General features: G+C 45.9%; 2 protein-coding genes across 15 annotated transcripts in view; both read left to right on the forward strand.

Annotated features, from left to right (window-relative positions):
• LYPD6B (LY6/PLAUR domain containing 6B) overlaps positions 1 to 6458 on the forward strand; it is a 65567-nt gene extending 59109 nt beyond the window's left edge. For 7 of the 12 annotated variants that reach the window (XM_084523391.1, XM_084523390.1, XM_084523376.1 and 4 more), the window contains 5 exons: positions 291 to 374; positions 1174 to 1232; positions 3639 to 3777; positions 4702 to 4778; positions 5353 to 6458. The gene's annotated coding sequence lies outside the window, so the exon portion shown is untranslated. The remainder of the gene's footprint in view (positions 1 to 290; positions 375 to 1173; positions 1233 to 3638; positions 3778 to 4701; positions 4779 to 5352) is intronic. The other 5 variants (XM_084523394.1, XM_084523392.1, XM_084523396.1 and 2 more) reach the window with 3 other exon arrangements.
• A 914-nt stretch (positions 6459 to 7372) lies between these two features.
• Positions 7373 to 21979, forward strand: part of LYPD6 (LY6/PLAUR domain containing 6) — a 28531-nt gene continuing 13924 nt past the window's right edge. Inside the window, exons 1-2 of one of the 3 annotated variants that reach the window (XM_084523398.1) lie at positions 7373 to 8513; positions 8950 to 9174. The gene's annotated coding sequence lies outside the window, so the exon portion shown is untranslated. Of the gene's footprint in view, positions 8514 to 8949; positions 9175 to 13718; positions 14011 to 14406; positions 14557 to 21979 lie in introns of those variants that run through there. The other 2 variants (XM_084523399.1, XM_084523400.1) reach the window with 2 other exon arrangements.

A 21979-nucleotide genomic window follows, 5' to 3' on the forward strand; every position in this document is an offset into this window, starting at 1 on the left:
CGCACAAGATCATTTTATATTTTAAAAGATACTCCTATATTTGAGCAATGTGAAAGCCTTTGGGAAGCAGCATTTAGTGGCCTGCTTCCAGCACACCGTGCAGCCCTAGGATGAGGGCATTCCCCAGTTCTGCAGCTTAGGGAGCATCGGCTGCCCGGTTCCTGTGGTTGTGTTGTTCGTGGTAGATCTCATCATGTATTTGCCACTTGCTCTGGATCCCTGCCTCCCCCAGGTGAGGGCATTTGTCTTCATACTGATGCAATTTTACAGCTCTCTTCTCATTCCTGCAGGGAACCAGACTGCTTGGCTCCACGGCTGTTAGCATAAACTGCTTGTGGAGAGGTAAACAGATAGAAGTTGTGGTTGTTTCTCAGGTTTGTAATAAATCCTTCAAAAATATTGCTTCTTCCCCCGTTTGATAAGAAGAATCATAGGTACAGTTCTAATACTATGATCTAACCTAAAGTTTCCCTAGAAATTGCTGTTACTAATTTAGTACAAAAAAGCAAAGTTACTTGATGATACGTGGTAGCATACGTGGATGGTTTTCCATTTCCTTTGCTTATAGTTAATAACAGTAATGAAAATAACCAGAAATGCTCTTCTCAGCCCAGAGATGCCAGCAGAGCAGGAGAGAAACACAGCTGGGATTTTGTAGCTCAGCATCTCCTAGGCTCTTTCATTCCAGCTCACCATGTGAGCAAAATAACCAGATCAGATCTGGACTGGCCATCTCTACATTCAAATCCTCAAAGTTTATCTCATCCTCTCTCATAAGGATTCCTTTTAGCCAGCTTGGGAGCAGCTTAAAAGAAAATTAAGAAAACAAAGATGGAATCGTGGAGTGACATATCATAATGAGACCTTTCAGTCTCTCCGAACTTTCTCATTAACTTGCACCGAATGCAGACTTCAAAATTACAAAAGGATTTTCTCTCATAGCCCATAAATAGTCTGTGCTTAGAATATACCACATTGTCTAAATCTTTTTGGCTTATTCCCAAAGCAGCTTCTTTTGGCATGCTACAGTTGATGGGAATGATATTGTAGGAAGAACAAAGTACAGTTTTTCCAAAGGAAATGATAAATCTGCTGTGGGCTTTCAAAGCAAGCTAACATAATCATCAAGTGATTTTTCTTTTTTTTTTTCTTTCTCTTTTTTTCCCCCCTCAGGAATGTAGGAAGAATACGGATGTTATTTTGGACCATTAACATCTTAACTATAAAGACATGTAAAGTATTCCCCACTGGCTTCTTCCCCCCTTCTTTTGTTTATTTTTCTTATTTTATAAAACTAAAAGCTTTTTTTTTTTAACCTTGTGTATAAAACATATGGCAACATCACACCACAGTTCTGCCAAACTGCCACTTAACATGAACAATTACTTTTTCCCTCTGCAGAATCTTTTTTTTTTTTTTTTTTTTTTAATCAGTTTGTCCTTCCCACATTTCTCACTGTATCTCCTTAATGTATAAAGCCAAAGAAGACACCTTGCTGAAAAGCAACTCCATCTGTACAGTGCAGGCAGCAGGTGCTATGGTTAGGTTGCTGATAGTAGATATCCTCAACCCATCACAGTAGTTTTGATGTAAAAGCAAGAGAGGCAAAATAAATAAATAATTTGCATATTTTTCAGCCCAATAAAACAAGAAAGACTAAAGTTGGTGGGAGCCTGGCATTAATTCAGCTTCAGTGGGCATTGGATCAGGTGCTTAATAGCACCAGATGTTGAGCTTCAAGCCAAACAAGGGCTCTCTACTCTGGGGCACTGAGCAGCCCAAATGGTCCTAAGGAAGGCCAGAGCTGTCTCTGAACCAAAAGATTGTGTGTGTGATGCTGGCAAAGGTCTCAGGATATTTCTGCTATTCCCAGAATCTGGCAAAATCTGTAGGAGAGAAATTGCACATCGGTCTCTTCCTGGTCTTGGAGTCAGAGAGGAAACGTGGCAAAAGTCCATGTGCTGCTTGAGCAGCTTTCTGAACAGGCACCAGAGAAGTGACATAATGGTATTTTTGAGTATCACAGACCAGCAGCCAGAGGCTGGAGTTCAACGTGCTGTTATTTGTGCTGCCACAGAGCTGCTTTCTCTGCCCAGCTCCTTCGTGCAGCCTGACACCATTTCCGTGGAAGGGGGTGTCAGCCTATTTGGGTGTGATTTGGGCTATTTCTTCCACATCACGTTGGCACTACTCCCTTGTGCCTTCTGCTGCTTGTCTCTGCATTTAAAGATTTTTTTTCCTGAGATAAGCTTGATGTTTTAGTCCCTTTTGGTGTTTTGTCATATTTTCTTTATATTTTTTTTTTCATTCTGTCTTGGTTATGCTCTCTACCTAGTTCTGTAGGAGAGCTGAGTACTTGCATACAGGTATTTTCCTTACAATTAATGAGGATCCAAGTCTCATTCATAATCAGCTACGAATATCGGAATTTATTGGGAATCTTCCAATGATTTTTTCCCTTCCTAAAAAATCCCCAACGAAACGACCAGGAAGCTTAGATGTTTTGTATCTGAATATTTTGGTGCGTTGGCAAATGGAGAGGTGCTCCTGGTGTGGCTTTTACCCAGAGAGGCTCCACTTGGTGTCAGAGGCAATTTCCTGGTTTTGCTTGCTCCTCTGGTAGGAAGGGTGGGGAAAAAAGTAAAAGGATTATTTGTTCATTTTGTGAAAAGCTGGGTTATTTATCACACAACTTTAATGTTCCCTAGGGCATGGCGTATACGTACACACAAATTTTATCTGCAACGAGTAACTGTAGCCCCTCCACTCTTTTTTAAGATTCAGGGAAGAAACAGAGATGCATGGGTTGGGGGAATAGGGAGCTGCTGTTTTTTCCATAAAGTGGTTTTTGTAATTTACCAAAATCCACCAGAAAGCATCAAGCAGACACAAGCTCTGGCAGCACTACTGGAGGTAATACGTGCACAGAAGCATGGGCACGAGCATGTGGGAAGGAGGTAGGTGGCGTGGCTGTCTTCTGGAAGCGCGTGGCTTTGTGCAGAGGAAATGGCCTTAGTAGTATCCAACTGGTGGAAACAGATCTGTTTGCATCACCCAAAACCATAGGAAATCTTACCTGCTTGCTGCTTGTTTTTATAACGTATCCATAAAAGGTTTTCAGAATGCTTTAATTTCTTTGTGCGGTGTTATTTCTGTACTGAAACTCTGGACTTCCCAAGATACTATCAAGTAAAGGTGCTGAATTTAATTTCCTTACCCAGTCCCAGGAGATGCTGCATTTTGCTTTCTGCTTTCTCCCTGTCCTCGGTGCGGGATGTGGCATTTACCTTCACCGAGCAGGTCGCAGGGGTATTACTGCTTCCTTACACAGATCCCAGAGAAAGAGTTAACAGAGTTCAGGCTATCAGTTTCATTTCCAATTTTCCACCAGACTGTAATGAAACGCCACGATGCGTCAAACCAAACCTCTCATTAGCCTCCCCATTAGTTTTCACTCTGGTAAATAAACCAATGGTGCAACTGGCAGTTAATAATAGGCAATCAGGGTCTCTTTCACGGCTGCCACTTTTCTCCTTGCTCTTTGCAGAAAAGGCACTGCGTGGAAAAAAAAATTACCTTTTTATTCCCCTCATTATTATTTTTTTTAATCCTTTATTTCATGGTGCTGTGCTCTGCAGGGCTGCCAGTGATGCAGAAGGGCTCTGTGCACGGAGCACACTGGGGCAGGCAGGATGCTGTGCACCAGCCCTGGGATCGATGGATGCTGCCAGAAATCTCCTCCCGGTGCCAACACCCAGCAGCCAACTTAAACACGCCGTAAGTCGTCTGCTGAAATGTTGTTCTTGGTGGGTACAGCGGGCACGCTTAGACTGTGGCTGATAAAATGAGGAGCACGTTGTTAAAACATGCCACACACCTTCTGCTAGGAAGTACGAGCTTAGGTAGCTGCGTGTGAGTGCTGTGGTGCTTACTGTTTGGCTAGAGCTTCTGTGTGGTATTTCGTAGTGAATTGGCTTTTTTTATTTTTATTTTTTAATTATATCTAACTTGCATTGTTCACGGCCTGAAACCTGAAAAGAAGTTTTTTGGGTATTATTATGCTTTTAAGCATGCACTGGCTAAGTAATTTGGTTTCTAGCCAGGCAGAGGATGGCAGCTCCTTGAGGATATAGGGATTTTCTGTCACTTAACAATAGATTTTCTTCAATCTTCTGTTTCCCTTTCCCATGCACATTTTTCTCCACGTTATCCCTTGTCCTTGAAGCAGCCCTTCTTTTCCATCCAATTGTTCTTTACATGCCCATCTTCCTGTAAACCTGACCTCCTTCTTTCTTGCACTTTTTTTAAGTATTTTTTTTTATTAAACCAGACAGGTGGTATGTTTGGTTCTACTAAGTCATGGTCTCTCAAAGGGATGCCCAAAAGCAGTCGTATTCGAGAGCTGCCATGGAAAATGAAGGGATGCTGAGCTGGTATGAACTCCTGTTCTTTTTGAGATTCCTTCGCAGGCTGGGGTATGAGATTGGGTGCACTTAGATCCAATAATGGACCACGTTTTCCTCTCTCTTCAAGTGATATTTAAACCAAGTCCCATGGAAGACACGGGAGTGCCCAATGTGCCTTGCTCTCCATAAAATGGTGCAGTTTAATAGTGTGTTCCTGGTTTTAATACCAATAAAGTAATTTCTAACCAGCAGAGACCAGTCACGCCATAGATCTTTACCTCAATTTCCTCCATAGGACTGGAGAACTTGGTCTTGCTGTTATCACAGAAAGGCGCCCGTGACTGCTCATTCAGTCTTGGCTCTGGATAGCTGGTGAGCATTATTAAATGCTGTTAATTATGTCACTAATTGCATGTGAAATCAAGGACTGTTTGGGCATGCAGGAGCCTAAGCCTTATATTTTAAACATGACTATAAAATACCGATAGCTTAGAATATGTCTCCAAGCTATTGTCCTTGAATCTTCCACCAAACAAGATGAGCACAATTAATCTCACATAAAGTTTGGCAATGCAGCACTGTCAGTCTTGTTCCTGTGGCACAAATTTTAATACCCTCGCTGCTGATCTCGAACTTTTTCTTGCCGAGGCCACCCTTTTCTAAAAACAGGGTTCTGTGGGGCCAGCACGCAAACACCTGGGGCACCTGAGGTTTGTAGGAAAAGGGTGGCAGCTGGGCACATCTGTGTCCGAGCCCTCTCCTGTACCTCTGAAGATGTGGGTGCTCAGTTCCCATCAACAAGCGATACCACAGCTATAACATACATAGATTCGGGGTGCTGGGAAGCACAGTAGTGCTTTGCCATCTCTTTTTTGGTGAACAACCAGGAGAAGGTGGACTGCGAGGTGTGCTTTGTGAGCATCTCCGTGCCCTGTTTTTTGTGCAGCCAGACCATGGACGTCCAGCCCTCCATCCAGCAACCTCCACCATCCACCAAGTTTCTGTTCTGAGGCACGGATGCAAAGAAGTCCAGCCCTGCACCCAAACTAGACCAGGCCACGATGGACACAGAGAATGAGAAGATAACAGTCCTGGCTTAGCTGTTTTCCAGTGTTTGCAGGGAACGTGAGGGATCAGATCCAGCAGAGCTGAGCCATGGATGCATGCTGCTGCTCACATAAAGATACCCAGCCAGAGAAATGGCTTCGTGTTCCCCAGCTGTGGACATTCATAAACCATCACAAGCAAGCGATGAATAAACTGCATTGAACATAGCGCTGCCACCAAGGCCTGCGCTGAAGATACTGTTAAATAGTAATGTCTTTTCATGCCTGGTCAATTAGAAAGTGTCTGAAGATGTATGAAAATGGAGATCTATTTTTACACAGTGCACAAAGGCAGAGTCACAGTATTTAAGACCCAGAAAAAAGGCCCAAACCATTTCTGAAGGAACAGATGTTCACGATTCATGCACCCTAAAGACAAAACGGGATTCGCTATCAACAGAACTAATGCTGCCAGCCAGTTTTGTCTATTTTTATTTTTATTTTTTAACTATTTCATGTAAACTTTTAAATTAATGAATTGCTAATAGCTACTGATAGCTGCCTTTTGATGGTCTGGGATACTTGGATGTCCTGGTTCATTGCTGCTCATGGGCCTGCCTTTGATATCTCGTGTCAATGCTACAACTCTCAGCAAAGGGGTGCCTGTGGTGCTCGGCTGCTGTGCGCAGTCCTCCTTGGGAGAAGGAATACGTGACTCTCACAATGAGCTACCCAGCATTTTTGTGGTTAACGTCAATTATTTCTCTAATCCTCAAAGCTGTAAGGGACTCTTAAAACGCCTTACGATTTACTTCATAACTTACATAATTTTACAAGTTACCTTAAAAACAGCTTTATACACAAAGTTCTGGGCTGTCAGAAATTACTGTTTTATGTATGCACACAGTCAGGTAGGTACATTTCTACTGATGGAGGTGTGAATTGGTGTGTATCGATCAGTGTAAAACCCTTTTCAATTACACATTTTGACCTGCAGAAACACAAAGCTTTTGTAACCCTCTTGAGATGTACAGCTCTTATAATCCCCATGCTCTTGTGGGATTTCTGTCCTTTTAAGCCTTTTATCTTCCTGGTGCTGTGCCTTGCTGCTCCTTTTGTCTTCTGTTCGCTAAACTCATCGCCTCTATTGTTACGGTTGATTCCTTGGGATGATTCATAAACACTGGGAGCTAGAGCCAGATGAGCTGATCCCTATTAATGGTATTTGTGGGAATAGATATGAAAATAATTACCTCTGTTTGTTAAGTCCTATCATATATATCATGTATCAGAGTTGGCTTTTTCATTCTAAAGGGTTTAACAGTGACCTGATTCAGGAGCTTGGTCCTTGGGTGCTTGGCCCACTGCTAGCAGTATTCAGCATCTATTTCACTCTTTTAACCTTGTTTTCCTGTTACTCCCCCAAAGAGGGGATTTTTCCTTACCTGGGGGCCAGGCTGGCTAGCACCTCAGCCCACAGAGAGGGCCGTGTTAGCACCATGTGCTCGAGGTTCCCCAGCCAGTTTTACGGCCACCACCTGATGGGACCTGCTGGTAATCCCCACGAGATGCTCTCCTCTGGCCAAAGCAGTGCCCGGTATTTAACTGGGGTGCTGTAACTTCCTTCTCCAGTGGGCTTTCAGGCTCCTGCCCTCTCCATCCAAGCGTTGCCTGCTCAGCACCCAGCTCTCCTCCACACCCAGCCCTGACTAAGGCCTTTCTCCCGGGGTTGCCATCTGCCTTTCAAATCACCTGCCGCAGCACTCAGCGTCCCGGTTCTGCCCCAGATCCCAAAATGCTTGGTACCTTGGAGCAGGGTGAGGAAGGGCATCGTGTCCTACCCGTGCAGAGCTTTGGTCCCCTGTCCCTTTAGCAGACCTCTGTATTTATTGCCCCTTCTGCTAGATGTATCCTCTCATTCCCAAACACTTCTTTAAGTCCTCCTTCAGCTGACCTGTGGGATGTGATGGTCCATGGAGGTCAGCCCAGCCCCTGGTTTATTTTTTTTTTTTGACCTTAACAAATCAGTGATCTGTTACACAGTATTTTTCACGTGGAACTACAGAATCTTTAAAATTAATACTAGTACTACAGCTACCCTAAAGGAGGACATGGACCTCATGTTTCCGTGCACATAAATCCTAAACAATCAGGCTAAAGCTCTGCAGCCTTTCCAATGAGCAAACCTCACTTGTGTCGACACAGCAACTCTTTAAAAATGATATTTACACATAGACTCAGGCTCAAAACCCCCCAGAGGACAAAAATACCTTTGGCCATGTCAGAGAAGTGCTTGGGAGAGCTTGCACTTGCAGATTATGTTCCCGTAAACACGCAGAGAGGAAGCAGGAGCAGGAAATACCGGTGCTGCCGCGCCGGGAGCCGGAGCCCGTGCCCCTGGTTCGTGCACAGGGAGCAGGAGATGGGGATCGGGGACGGGCTGCGCAGCTTCAGCATCAGCAGGAGCCTCCCTGCCTTCACGAGCAGCCTCCAGCCGGTGGCCAACGCTGATTTAATACTAATGCTTTCTTGATGAATTGTCTCCTAAGTCTGTTTTGAATACTTTCTGCGTGACTAATTGAGGTACTGAAATAAATTAAGTCGCCCTGTTAAACTTTACGCTGGGATGTACAAGCAGGCGGCTGGTAGCCACGGCTCTCGCCCGATATTTTATCTAATCTTCGTGCTCTCAAGGACGGGGCAGTGCTTGTTATCTAAAAGCCACTTAACTGCGTGAAAACGTGATGTCATGCGTCCCTAAATATCTGCAGGTATTTGTGCTCAGTCTGTTGAGAAACAGGCTGGAATACAGCGAGATGCACGTAATTGCATTCTTCTAATGATAACAAAACCCACTCGAAATTGGCAAGAGATGAAAACCTGCAGCCTCGTATATGGAATTTTGCTTGAGTAAAGCGTTCTGTAACATTATGCTGGGATAAAACGGAGTGATTCATCGCTGGAAGGACACTCCCATCTGGAGCAGATAGTTAGAAATCATTCGCCATTGACCCTCCTGAGCGCTGGCATCGGCCCCTTGGAGGAGAGGAGAAGCAGCGGGGTAAGGAATCGCGTTTTGGGAGGCTCTGCGATGCCCATGCAGGGTGGGATGCCATTCCTCTCCCTTTTGGCTGCTCTCCCAGACCTGCGGGGAGCTGGGGAGGGGGGAGCCTCTCTGCTTGCCTCTCTGTAACCCCCCTGTGCAGCGACTTGTCTGCGTGTGCACTCAGGGCTGTCTCCTGCTTGCGTTCACGCGACCACGGGGCTCCGCTCCTGCTTTTGAATTTACACTTTGCCATCCGCAGATCTTCCTTGTAAAGCAGGGAAGGCTTGTGCGAGGGAGCAGAGCAGCGAAACGATCGGTTGATTTATATATGTGCATACATATACGTGCGCTTGAAATAGTTTTGCATCTCATTTCTAACGACGCCTGAAAGGAACCTCGGGCTCAGCACAATCTCTGCCCTGCTAAGATCCTAATCTTCCCCCTCTGCCAGGCAGCGGCCAGACGTGCAGCGGGCACGTTTGCTCCATGACGGAGCAGCCTGGCTGCCGCAGGACGGAGCCGGGGCACTTGTGGAGCGCACAAGCAGAGCTCCCACTGCGGGGAGCCAGGAACCGTCCGTCGGAGCGCACCGGGAGGATGTCCTCGGGGTCCCCACTCTGCTGAGGGTGTGATGGGAGCCCCCTGACCCGTGGGGCTGAAAACACATGGTGCAAAGGTAGGTCTCTTTTTGTTGTAATCTCCTTTTTCTAACCTTTTTTTTTTTTTTTCTTTTTAATTATAGTAAAAGAGCGATCTCTTAAGCGTAGAAGTTGGTTCGGTTGACACACGCTTAAAAAAAATGTGTTTTAATTTAAATGTAAATGTTTTCAGCACTGTGTGCATAACAAACACCAGCCAGACTATTTAAATTCGGGTTATTTACTAGCAGCTCCACTAAAGGTGGAGCAGTGGGGCGAGCCCCTCCTGCCCACGCACAGGGTTTTGCTACAACCGAGTAGAAGTTTCCACCACCACGGGTGGACCCTGGTGCTGGGGAGCAGGCTGCAGAGTGAGGCTGGCAGCACAGCCCCATCCCATGGGGCTGCAGCAGCTTTACACTGCTCTCAGAGGCTTCTCTGCAGCGTGGATGTGCCAGCCTGCAGGGCTCAGCTCCGTGATGCTGAGAACTGAACCCGGGAGACGCGTGTGCCCAGCTCCGGGGGCGCTTTGTCTGGGTGCTTTGTGCCATTCGGTGCTGGTTGGGTGATGGAGCGCGTGGATGCGCAGTTACGTGTCTGGCATGGACTGCCCTGCTCCCCAGCGCGGTTATTTTGGATGTGGCAGGCCTTACGAGGTGGGGCTGTGATTTCTGAGTGTCTGTGAAATCGTGGTTCCTCACAAATTGTTTTTGAAGTAAAAGCAAATGTAATAATTACATATGGTGTGATTCTGCAAAAGAGAGCTGCATTGCTGATGCAGAAGAAATTCCTATTCTTTACTGTTATTAAAAGCAAATGAACACCATATCACTATGTAAAAAAAATTAGGTTTTTAGAGAAATAATTGTGTTTCCAGTTGTAGCAAGGGCATGCTTTCTTTTCTGCTAAAATATGCTTTATTTGGAGACGATATTGACAACTTCTTAATGATGGTTGCATTCTATAGTGAGATGAAAAGTACATCACTTGCCCTTATCATAACACAATATAATGCTATATTGTTCTTTCACACAGCTGTGTGATTTCTTTTACATCTTGGAAACTCTCCCTTAGTAATGGGTACTGATAGAGATAAAAACCTGCACAAATAATGGCTGTACCTGCAGGAATATCCATCCTGCCTGGTATGTTTTTAGGTCTGTATTTGTTGATTTTGCAGCACTGGATGCCCAAGGCATGCAGGGGTGCTGTGCTTTGTCAGTTTTGCCTATGCAAGATTGGTTATAAGGCCGGGACAAGATTGCTATTTGTTGTAAGGACAGGTTGATTTGTTATCATAGACTGAACTTCTAAAGGGCAGAGCTGGCTCAATAGATATATTCTCGCAAAAAATGATTATGTCTCCTCAGAGAGCTCGTTCTGTGGAAATTAATGGCAAATAATAAAGGTTTCAGTACGAACTGGGCAGAAATCCCCACCAATGTGCTTTCAGCAGGATTGTTGTTGAGTTTTTCACTTCTCTCACCACAGGAGCCCCAGGTCACAGCAGAGCCCGCGGCCGCTGTGGTGTCGGGAGGCTGGACGGGCCCTGCCTGCTGCTCCGCTCCCAAAGCTTTGGGGCCAAAAGGGCTTCCCATGTTGGTGTTTGGCCTTCTGGGCGACAGCACAGCGGTGCCATCCACCACATAACGGGCACAGGCACTCAGGGAGGACAGCAGAAGTGAAAACGTGGGTGTTTCTGCCTCAGGAAGCCATGAACTCGCACCCTCCTTGTGTCACCACAGAGGTGTCGCGAGGGGGTTTCCTCACTGGATCTTTCCTCACTGCCGAATGAAGTAAAAAATAAAGCGGGGTAATCGTGGGTGGGTGATCACTGCAGGAATAACAGTCCTTTAGCTCATTAGTGCTGCTCAGAGCGATTCCTAACCCACCGCCGGTTCGTTACACAGACACCAAGGACAGGCCCTCAGCCGGCCTTCTCCTCTGGTGTGTAGGGCCAGGGATGTGCCAGCGGGGAGGGAACCCGACCCCTTAAGTTTCCACTGTTTTTTTTAGGCCAATGCCGACATAAAAAGCTCTGAAACATCGGCCTGGTTGGGATACAGAAGAGGACTTGTTTGCTGTAAATCTAAAACTTTATTTATGCGTCAGCGATCCGCTTGTTTAATTATCTGCCATTCGCACGTTTGATCTTGAGCCTGATTTCCTTGGACTCTCTGGAGTAAAAGGCAAAGAAGTTACCGTGTAGTTTAGAAACAGTTCTTTTTGTTTGTTTTCAGTCGCTGCTCATGAATAGGGTTGGGATTTTCCAGTGGAAACCCAAATCTGAATTTCTAGATTTGTCCAAGATTCTCACTACTGTTAGAAACTGGTCAGCAAGGCTAGCAGGTGGTTTAAAGTGCATTAACATACTTGCTGTACTTCCTTCAAGACATTGTTTGATGAACCTGGCCTTGGTAAACTGTAACACACCCACCCACCCCTTTTCCTGGCCCCCACGTCGCATCTAGCGTCTGTCAAATTGATGTGATGGAAAAGGCAGAGCAGCTCGCAGAGGTCAACCGAGCCAACGGCAGAGCTCGGGCGATGGTGAACTGTGCAGGAGAGAGTGGAGTGTGTATTGACACGCCTGATCGGTCAGTTCGATAAAACCCAGCAAGACGTATTTAGTGAAAATGAGCTCATTTTCCTTGAAACCAAATGCTTATTTTAATCCTAGGGTGGCTGGATAAAATGTGGCGTATCTGGATTGCTGATAGGCATCTTCCTTTTGTAAGAAGCTATTTACTAAGTGAGAATAGCGCAAAGTAGGTGGTAAGGTAAAATTGCTTTTACTTCTTTGGCGCTGTAGGTAGATTTCTACATTAGACAATACCTTCTTGTGATATAATTAGAAAAGAATGACGTGAACAGTAATATATTCCATGCTTATTTCATCGTTTTCTTTATTTTGGATTTGAGTATTTCTTTGGGCAGGTAGGTTAGTTTGAATGACAAGGCTGCTTGATGGTTGGAAAGCCTTCTTTCTCTTAAAAAGCTAAAAATCCTTCAGTTCTCCCTTTTTGCTGAGTATTAGAATGGTTGTATCAGTTCTTCTGTGCTGTTCTTCCCCCCCTGTTGAATTTCCCATGTTCTTTGTTGTGGGGTTGACCTACTCACAGAAGAGCGTGGCTCTTATCCCGCAGTCACCATATGCTCCAGCAATGAACACCGCTTTCCGTAAGTGCCAGTATTTGTTCTCTTGTACCTATGCAGTGCTTCGTTGTCTCTAGCACAGCTCTTATAACGCTGGTGTGGAACTGTGAGATGTATGCATAGAGGAGGAACAGTTTCATCACGGACCATATATCACTGTTAACTTCTGAAATACTGCTGACAAATGTGTACCAAATAAAATCATGACTAATTGCCTGGCGTGTGTTAAAAAGAGAGAAGTTCCCTGTAAATGGTGCTGCCGTTTGGACGCTGTGCAGCTTCTTGCCTACGTGACCCATGGTTAATATTCTTCTTCAGTGCAGCTGGGTGTGATCTGGTCGCAGTCCACAGCGCTGCTATTTATTTGGATCGCCGAAGAGCCGAGGCCGTGTCTGTGTTGGAAGGGATACTGCAGGTGCACGCAGCAGGAGCTGCCAGGCATTTAGCTGGCTGTAATACGTGGAAAATTCTTCACGGGAGTTAAATACTGTGATGTAGTTTGAATGAAGATGTGAACTGTCCTGCTTGCTCCTCCACCGGCGTGTATTTCTGAGTGAGCTGTGGCAAGGGCTTGCCTTGGTGCTTTGCCTGGTTTTTATATTAAACAGGGATTGCACTAGATAGAATGGGATGGGAAGAATAGAGTTAAATATAAGTAAAAGTTTTATTACCTCTTTTTTCCTGTTCATATATGTCTGAATATAATAAATTATATTCAGATTCTGGGGGGGTTGTTTTAGGTTTTATGGTTCTTTTTCTATACAACTGCCTTTCTTTACCAGAATTACATAAATTTCTGTCATCAAACTCTGTCAGCAGTTCCTTTATATCAGCAAACGTACTGCTTTTGTGTCTACCTACTTTCATCTCATTAGCTGTCGTGCAGACAAATTGTGGCTTGTAGGTAGCTGACTGCCTGCCTGCCAGCTGACTCCCTGTGTACCAGAGGTATTTGGCCAGCAAAACATTACTGTAAATATTTCAGCATTAGGCACATTACAGAATTACTTGGGTTTGTACCGACAGGGGCGTTTCCTTCCTAAGGTCTGCGCTGTGCAACAGGTTAATGAACCGCACTGCTGGGGTTTAGAAATTGTTTTATGGTGCGGTGAAGAAAATATTCTGGAAGACTGGAAGTCATCTAAACCTGGTATTTTGCTGCTGTTTTATACCCAGAAATGCTGAAGGCTGTATACCCACGACCTTGCCTAATTTAGAGCTTATTAGATATGGCTATTAAGTGCCCAAGGATATTGTAAAAATTCCTCAAAAGAAAAAAAAAAAAAATTAAACTCACATGCCCAAGTTTGGTCATTAGCCTCTGATTTATTGCAGGAACTTTCAAATGCTAGCACAGCAGCAGTTTGTGTATTTTCCCCCTTCAGTAGTAGGAAATTGCTAGCTCCAGCCCCGGCTCCCTTTCGGGGTCATTGTCCCGCTGCTCGTGCAGAGCCTTTCAGATGAAACCGCTTCCCGGGGCGGCTCCGTGCAGCTTTCCAGGACTCGCACTGAAGCGTGGCCAGGGCTGGCTGCTGCTCCTCGTCCCTCGATGCCACGGTGTTCGGCTTGCTGCTGCTGCTGAAGGCAGTGCTTCTCTGCCTGGCTGTGGAGGGAGACACCGGAGACGCTCATTTTGGGAGTTACATCGGCGGTAGGGTTGTGGGATGTCTGTTTTTACCTAAATAGCTTGTGTCTGCAGTTTTGCTGTGGGAGCTGAGGTGAAGGCGTGCCATAAAGGTGTCTGAAAATAGGTATGGTGGGGAGGAGAAGGGAAACCAACCCAAAGTGTTCTTCACTTGAACAGCTGCTTTTCTTCATGTCTGCCAGTTCCACGTTTTCATCTGTTTTATTGCTCTGCATTGGCATGTATGATTTTTGAAGTAAACGATGTAGATTCAGCTGTGGTACTTCTCAGATGTTATTTTTGAACAATCTTGTTTTTAAGCTGATTTGGGCAATTGCTCGTACAGCCCGTTTCCCAAAATAGCGCTGATGCGAGCGGAAACAATGGCTCTTGTCTCTCAAATAATGGGAGTCCTTTATAAAATTTCAGCCTCTTAAGACGTCGGTGCGCGCATCTGTTGCTAAAGTCATACGGTCTCGTTGGCTTCCAGCAGCTTGGTTGCAAAATCCCAAGGAGCAGCAGCTTGGTCTCAGCACCCCAAATAACTCAAACCTTTTTGGCTGGCATCCTCCTTCCTGGAGAGTACGTGGCTTCGTCTGGATGCGATAAGGAGACGCAGCAGAGATGCTGTGATGTGTCGGTGAGTGGTCAGGGGTGAGATGTAGGGTGTTTGGGCTTCTTTTGGGAAAGCTACAGCAGTGCTCACTTTGTTTGAATTGATCAGCCAAGTGTGTTTGGGCAGGATAATCGGCCTGATAGCTCTGAAGTGCAAATGCAGCTGGTTTGGGCTGGAGCCGTACGCATTGTATAAATACCCACCTTTGGTGGTGTTTGCCTGAGTGCTGTCGGAAGGGGTTTATGGCACTTCTGTAGGTCTAAGTGAATGAGATAAAACAGGCTGTCTGACTTCTCATAAACAAGGCAAACCTTCATGCAAAGGTGGTTTTGATATGGGTGCCAGTGGGTTTTCACGCCCAGTTTGGCTAATGCTGCTATTGTGGTATTGCAAGTGTCTAAATATTTAAAGGAGTTTGAATTATCTTTATGTACTTTGTTTTTCTACATCTACCAAGAGCTTTGTTTTTGTGTAGGCTGATGAGAAAGAGATGTTAAAAGCATTCTCAAACTCTCCTAACCTTGAGCATTCAGCTGGGGAAGTTTCTTTTCCTAGGATTCTCGGGTTAAGAGAGTCTAAAGCTAACCAAGTAGGGGGCTGGATTTCGCAGAAATCCCTGCTGGTTTAAGAGCATTCTTTCCAGACAAACATTTGGGGCTAAACTGCAGAGGAAGCAGATGCCAGCCTGCAGACACCAGGAGCTAATATCTCTCCAGACGCCCTCAAGCCCCCGAGGATGCTTCCCTTGGCCAGGTGAGCGCGGGGCAGCGACGGCGGCTGTCACTGGGGCAGCTCCACGCAGCTTCCAGGCACGTCCAGCTGGGGAATTGCTGCTGCTGCATTTCAGAGGGAGAGCATCCGAGGCAGTCAGCTGGAAACAGCATTTTGTGGTGGAGGGAAAAGCTCTAATGATTACCGCCAGCGCAGAAGATGATCAAGTGTCCTTGTCCCCCTCCTTTTACTTCCTCCGCTAAATGATGAGTGCATAGAAGTGGATCTGTTAGTTGGTCTTTAAAGACTGAAAAGATTTAGAAGTTGTTTTATAAGTGCTTGGCAAGCTGCTATGTAAGTGTGAAAGTTTTTGTTGCTTTATATCATTCTTCTCAACAAGAGTTTAGCTTGCTTGCTCCAAACTGTACGGTGCTTCAGCATGTAACAGAGTACAGAGGTTTGTGTCTTTAAAATGTTTTAAAAATCCTTCCTGTAATTTTCTTAATCTTAACTCGTTCCCAGATAAAAAGAGGTTTTAAATATCTGTAGTTTTTGTATGTCAGTATGCCTCAGTCCTAGATCTTTCTCATTGTTCTTCTGCTTTATTGAGCACATTTCAGGTGAGGCAGCTCTGAGCACTGCTAAACCATCAGATTTCTACCCCCTTAACCACAGGAAACTTTTATCTACACTAAAACACTTCAGCTGGGAATGATGCTGTGTGTAGTTTGGTGTTAGGCTTACAAGGACAGCAGACCTCTGGCTCTCTGGAGCTGATGAAATAAAAATACTTCAGCATGAGCCAGTTTGACAGCAAAACAGCCGGCAGCGTGCGTTGCCTCAAGCAGACCGTGAGCCCCATGCCTGGTGAGACCTGTTCTCCTGTGGTTTGGGTCTTCCCGTGGTTTGTAATTGAATCTTTTCCCTCCTTGCTCTTGCATCAGGCTGCTCCTCTGCCTGTCTCCAGTGCAAAATAGGTGCAGAAATGCTGGGTGACCCTGGGGTGGCTCGGTGCACTGCCTGCTGGTGGGACTGCAGGTGGGAAATCCCTGTGTATGAAGCTGTCAAACAAATGAAAAGTTAAATAACAAATTTGTTTCCCTCACCTTGACTGTCTGGTGCCGTTAAAACTTTTTAGCACTTCTGAGGATATAAAAATGCTTATTTTCTGGCTAGCTTTTAAATGCCTTTTAGTGGATTAGTTTGGATCACATCAACTAAGAGCTTGATCATCTGCCAGCCGCTAGAGTTGGCCCAAAGCTCTGTAAATTAATGAGCTCGAGGCGATTAGGACAGGTCTTGGTGCTTTGGACCCTGCACCAAATTGCTTGCCAGGCAAGGTGCGCAGTGCTGTGAGCCTGGCACCTTTTGTTCTTTTAATTCTTGTACTGTGAGGGTGCTTGGCAGTCAAAATAAATGTGCAAGGCTCTGGCTGTGATGCCAGTGAATGGAAATTATATTGGGGTTCCAGAAACTAGGACCAAGATGGTAACCACCACTTTCTTAGAGTGATACTGCTACAGCTGCCGTGATTCTGACTTGAGGTTGGACCCAACACCACCATGTGTGTGTAGGCTTGTCTCTGGTGTCCAGTCCCAGGACATGTGATGGGAAGAAGCTCTGAGGTCTTGCAGCATCCCTTCTGTGTTGCTATCAGGAACGGGAAAGTGTCTTTGATTAAACGCATCTGTACAGCTCTTGCACAGAGCTGAGGAAGGCTGCCCAGACCCGGGGACCCCAGCACATCCCTGCCTTACTCCTGGCTGTTGGTCATGGAGGCCAGGCCATTGCCTTTAGTGCCTCCACTCGAGGAGGCCAGGCTTTGTCTTTACTCTGCTTTCCTCTCTGATCAGCGTCCTGGCTACGTAATTGCTTTCCTGAGATCTTCACAATCCTCTTCTTTCCATGGATGTCTGAAAATGGTTTACATGTGTTGGGTATCATAAGCTTTCTGGAGGGGGGATTACTTTCAAGGTGATTTGTCTTGAAATGATTGCATGTGCTTTCAGCAGCTGTCGGCAGCATCTGGCAGGGCAGGACCACCAGTTAGCAGTCTTAGATCTGTCTGATCACCGCTCATTCGTTGGATTTTTCGCATTATTCTCAAGCATTTCAAGTAAGACTTTAGCAATCCTAAGTACCTACAGACCTGTGCCAGTTTTGTATTTCTCAGGGCACCACATTCCCAACAAGCCCATAAAAATGGGTTCATTACTCAGGGCTGAGGCTGTAGCTGCAGCCTCCAGGAGGTCTGAGTGTCTTTGGGCAGTCCTCGGTCTCCCCATCTCCTGGGGTTTGGGTCCATCTTGTTGGATTTGCCCAACGTGGGACATCGCTGTGGTCTGTGTGTGATCGTGCATGCAGCAGCTGCTTCTGAAACACCAGAAAAGTCACGTCCCGTGGGCAGACCACGCACAATGTGAGACTTGGCTGTATGGTACAGCACCTTCTGTATCACCTGAAAAGCTTTGCTGCTCTGACACTCAACACGAAACACTAGGACTGCCTAAAACAAGCATCACAACCCTATGCCTGGCGACGTTTTGGTGCAAGGATGCTGCTTTTACCAAGCCTGTGATGCCTCCAGGGGTGGCATCCTCCACGGGCGATGCTCAGGGAGGTGATAACGGAGTGCACTCGTGCATGCAAAATGCTTTTAAGGTTACGCAGCCGCTGCCTGCCTTGAGCAGAGTGGTAAGAACTGCAGATTGCCTCCCATTCTGACCCGTAATCGTACTCTTTAAGGTGGTTAAACCCCTGGGTGCCTACGGTCCTCAGGATTGCATTAAGGCCCGAACCATTTCTTGTAATTCAAACCCCGTAATAATTCTCCCGTCTCCAGCTGGGGTTTTAGGTTACCCCTTCCAGCCCTGTGCCATGTGCTCTGAATTTGGAAGCGGGGTTTGCTGCCTGCTCTGTGCCTGCCCGTGCTTAACTCCAGGCACACTATGTGGTACCCCACGTTGTAGTTTTGTTCTGTGCACCTCGAAGCCGATAATACGATAAGATGGTGGCGGCGTCTTGAATTAAACGTATAGATTTCTATTAACCCCGAGGGGAAAGTTGTAAAAATGCTCTTTTGTTTTCCAGCGCAGCGCAGGAAGCTCGTTTTGGCTTCGTTTAACACCACTGCTCAGCTTGGCAGAGAGTCAGAAAGTTAGGTACATGACATCATATCTCTGGCACAGCAGCATGGCTCGGAGCTTCTCTCAGAAGCCAAACCCCTCCGATCATAAATCAAGCGCCGAAATATCTGTGCCATTCTGTCATAGCACAAGGCGGCTGTTTGTCACATTTTTAATTTCTTCTCTTCCGTTTGCAGAAGAAAGGGAAAAATTTCCAAGGGGTCAGGATGATGGGGATCCCGCGGTGCTGTATCGCCGCTGCAGGAGGGCTCGTGGCGTGGCCCCAAAGGCTGGGGGGTGTAAAACCAAACCATAAATCTTCACCAGCAGAAGATCCTGTGCAGCCTTAGCTTTCAGGACTTGTGGCTATTTTCCTTCTGGTTTTAACCTGATTTTTATTTTTATTTGTTAGCTGAAAGAGTATAAAGCAAGCACCTAAACCACTGACTGTTTTGTTCTCTCAGGTGAATGATTTCCACGGCTGCAGTGTGTGCAACGTTTGGGTTTTTGTAGTGGGTGAGTGTGGAAGAAACAAATCCCTTGTGAAGGCGTGAGAGCTTTTTTTGCTTTCCTGGTGGTTATACTGGAAGGCTTCAGAGACACACGGGCAGTAAATAGAAGAGCAGACTCTATGCTGCTATCTAGTAATTTTTTTCTTTCATTTCTGCACCGTTCTTATCTTGATCAATGCATTTTTTTCCCCTACAAGTGTAAGCAGAGTAATAGGTGCCAGGTTGTTCTGGAGGAGTCTGTCCCAGTGCCCGTCTTCCTCATAAACAAGGCAGTGGCAGGAGGAGCGACACCTGATCGGACACGGAAACCTGTCTTCTAATTAATTCCTGCTGCCCCTCACGTGGCTGCACAACTTTATAAGGTGTTCAGAAAGCTCCCATTGCCCTGGCCCGGCAGCCTTGGTTACTGCTCGCCTTACCCAGCACATCTCGGCAGACCGAGATCCCTTCGGTTACCTGTCCTTCCCTGCACAAAGGTAATTTTCAGAGGCAAAAGTAGGAAAGGGGACAGGGTGCTGGGATGATATTTCAAGAATTCAATGAAAATATTGAAGGTGCTCGTGTGCACGGCCTCCGGTCACGTAATCTGAAATCCCCCACAGCCCCAAGGAGCTGGTGGGGGTACCTAGGAATTATGATAATGCAAAGAAGGACAGAATTTGTTCCCATGACAGCAAGAGGATTTCGGTGATATTATTTACTGAGCTGTAATTAAAAAAAAAAAAAATCAGACAAATCTGTTGGGGAGCTTGTGTTGACTTGCTTTATATTATACTCTCAATTTTTAACATCGTTTTTTAAAATGTCCTTCTTGTCTTGGTAGTTTGAGCTATTAAGAGCTGGTGCACGTTTTCCTAAAAGGAAAATAGAAATTCCTTACACCATTTTTCTTTAGTTAGAATCCCTTGTGTATATCCTAGTAGCTGGTTTTACAGCCAGTGACTTGTGGCATACCTAGAAATTACAGAAATTCAATCAGTCTTTCAGTGCCAGAATATGTATCTGTTGGTGAGTGTGGTGGGGATGATTGTAGATGCTGTCATCCGTGTTGGAGATACAATATTCTGGGAGAGGCCACCATTCTCTGTAAGCACCTTGGCCTGATTTATTTTTTTCCAGGGTCTCAATACCATATAAAAGAGAGGGTAATTAAAATAGTGCCATGGAAAGCAATTTGGAATTGCCCTCATCAAACGTATTCTAATGTCCAGCAAGATTTTTGAGCGTTCAGTCCATCTGCTGGCTAGCTTCTCTGCTGGCTCTAAGGAGTGAGATTATCATATATTCTTCTAGGCTGATGGAAATACTTTATTTTTTAGTCATCTGTAAAATCTTTCAAAGAATCAGTTCTTACTAGTGCTTGACTTGGAGTCTTCTTTCTTCTCAGCTAACGGTGTGGACCCAGCTGTAGATGCTGCAGGGTGCAAAGGAGCCCGCAGCTTTTTGGGGCAGCTTCTGAGGGCTTCGGGAGGACTTGGAGACATAATTTTTTAGTGCTCAGGAACATTTATGCCCGCAGTTTATCTCGCTATCATTTGCAGATAAGGAAATTGGAGGAGCTGCTTGGCTGCGAACAGGATGATGGAGGAAGGTGCAGTTGCTGGAGCCAGGCAGCACCCCTGCGGCTACAGTCGGCAGGTGATTTTTGGCAGGCTGTTGGGAAACATGATGGAATCGTGCAGTTGTGAATGTGTATGTTGAAGAAACTGGGGAGAGTTTAAATGTGAGGTTGTGCTCTGGACTTGGGAGCCTCATAGATGGCAATTGCCAGAAAAGGTCAGTTTTTAGAGAAATTAGTAGACAAGGAGCCGTGCATCTCCAAGGCAGAGCAGCGCCTCACGGATCAGACCTGTGCTCCTCGACGAGGTGGGGGTGGGACTGAGAGCAGCGATCGGCTCTAATGAAAACCCGTAAATCACGGCGATCCAGCAGTGAAAATGTCAGCCGTGACACAATGAAAGCTGCGCATCGTGGCCCGAGGAACGCCGGATGATTCATGTGCGAAAGTGAAGCAAGTGGGTAAATTGGGGGGGGACGCGTTTTGGGAACGACAAGCACTTGAGCATGCTCGGGAGGTGAGCGTTGAAGGCAGATGAGTCGGAGCATGATTTTGAGGTATTCTTCAGCTATGCTGCAGATAACATCTCTCCGTTGGCAGACGCTGGAATTACCGATGATACTCCGTAAACACGCCGTGCCTTGGGAAACCGGACTTTGTAATGCCAAGATGATGAGATGTTTGGATCTAGGCAGGGCAGATGAAGGGAGAAAAGAAGGAGCAGAGAAGTCTGCAGCGAGGAGGGCTCCCGAGGAGGTGGGGGTTTGCTGGAGCAGTGTCTGCAGGTGGGAAGCACACCGAGGTCTGAAGCTAAGCCAAGGACACAGCATTACAGCTTCCCTTTGTGAAGGTGATTGGAGCTTTTCAGTCATCCCTTTTCACCCACAAGTTAGAAAAATAAAGGAATTCAACGTGGCGTGTCCCCCACCCCACCCCGGGGACAGGAGCCAAATAATTAATTGAATTCAAATAACTCTTGCAAGCTTTACGGAGCAAAGGGGGAGTTGTTTGTTTTGGGTTGCGCTGGGTTTTGTTTTTTGGAGAAGCTATTGAAAACCTTAATGAATTAATGATGCTGGATGGTAGAGGTTGTTTACTCTGTAGATTAACCAGACAGCTGAAAGAGCACTAATTGGTCAGTTCTAATTTGGGTTTCTTTTGCGTAACTTTAATGAAACGTAGCTTTTCTAATGCTTATACCAAATAAAATGTGCTCTAATATCTTGGGATGACAGTAGAATAATTGCGTAGAGCTTTGTGAGAAAAGTACTTCGATTTCAGTTTCACGTAATAGAAGATATGGAATTGGTTTAATTTTGTTTTGTAATGACTAATGATGGGAATTTCTGCAAAGGCAGGTTTCCTGTGATGCCTGTTGCAGCCCCCGTGGAGCAAAGGGGGCGGCAGGGCTAACAGCAGAGCAGTGCAAGAGGATGATCTTGTTTATTTTGATGCACAACCTGGGTTTTGGATGCCAGCTCTTGACTCGTTGTGATGGGGACGAGCACAAAGGTGAACTATTTTTCTATCACGAGGAAAAC

Source organism: Aythya ferina (assembly GCF_964211825.1).
Source record: "Aythya ferina genome assembly, chromosome: 6".
Lineage (NCBI taxonomy): Eukaryota > Metazoa > Chordata > Aves > Anseriformes > Anatidae > Aythya > Aythya ferina.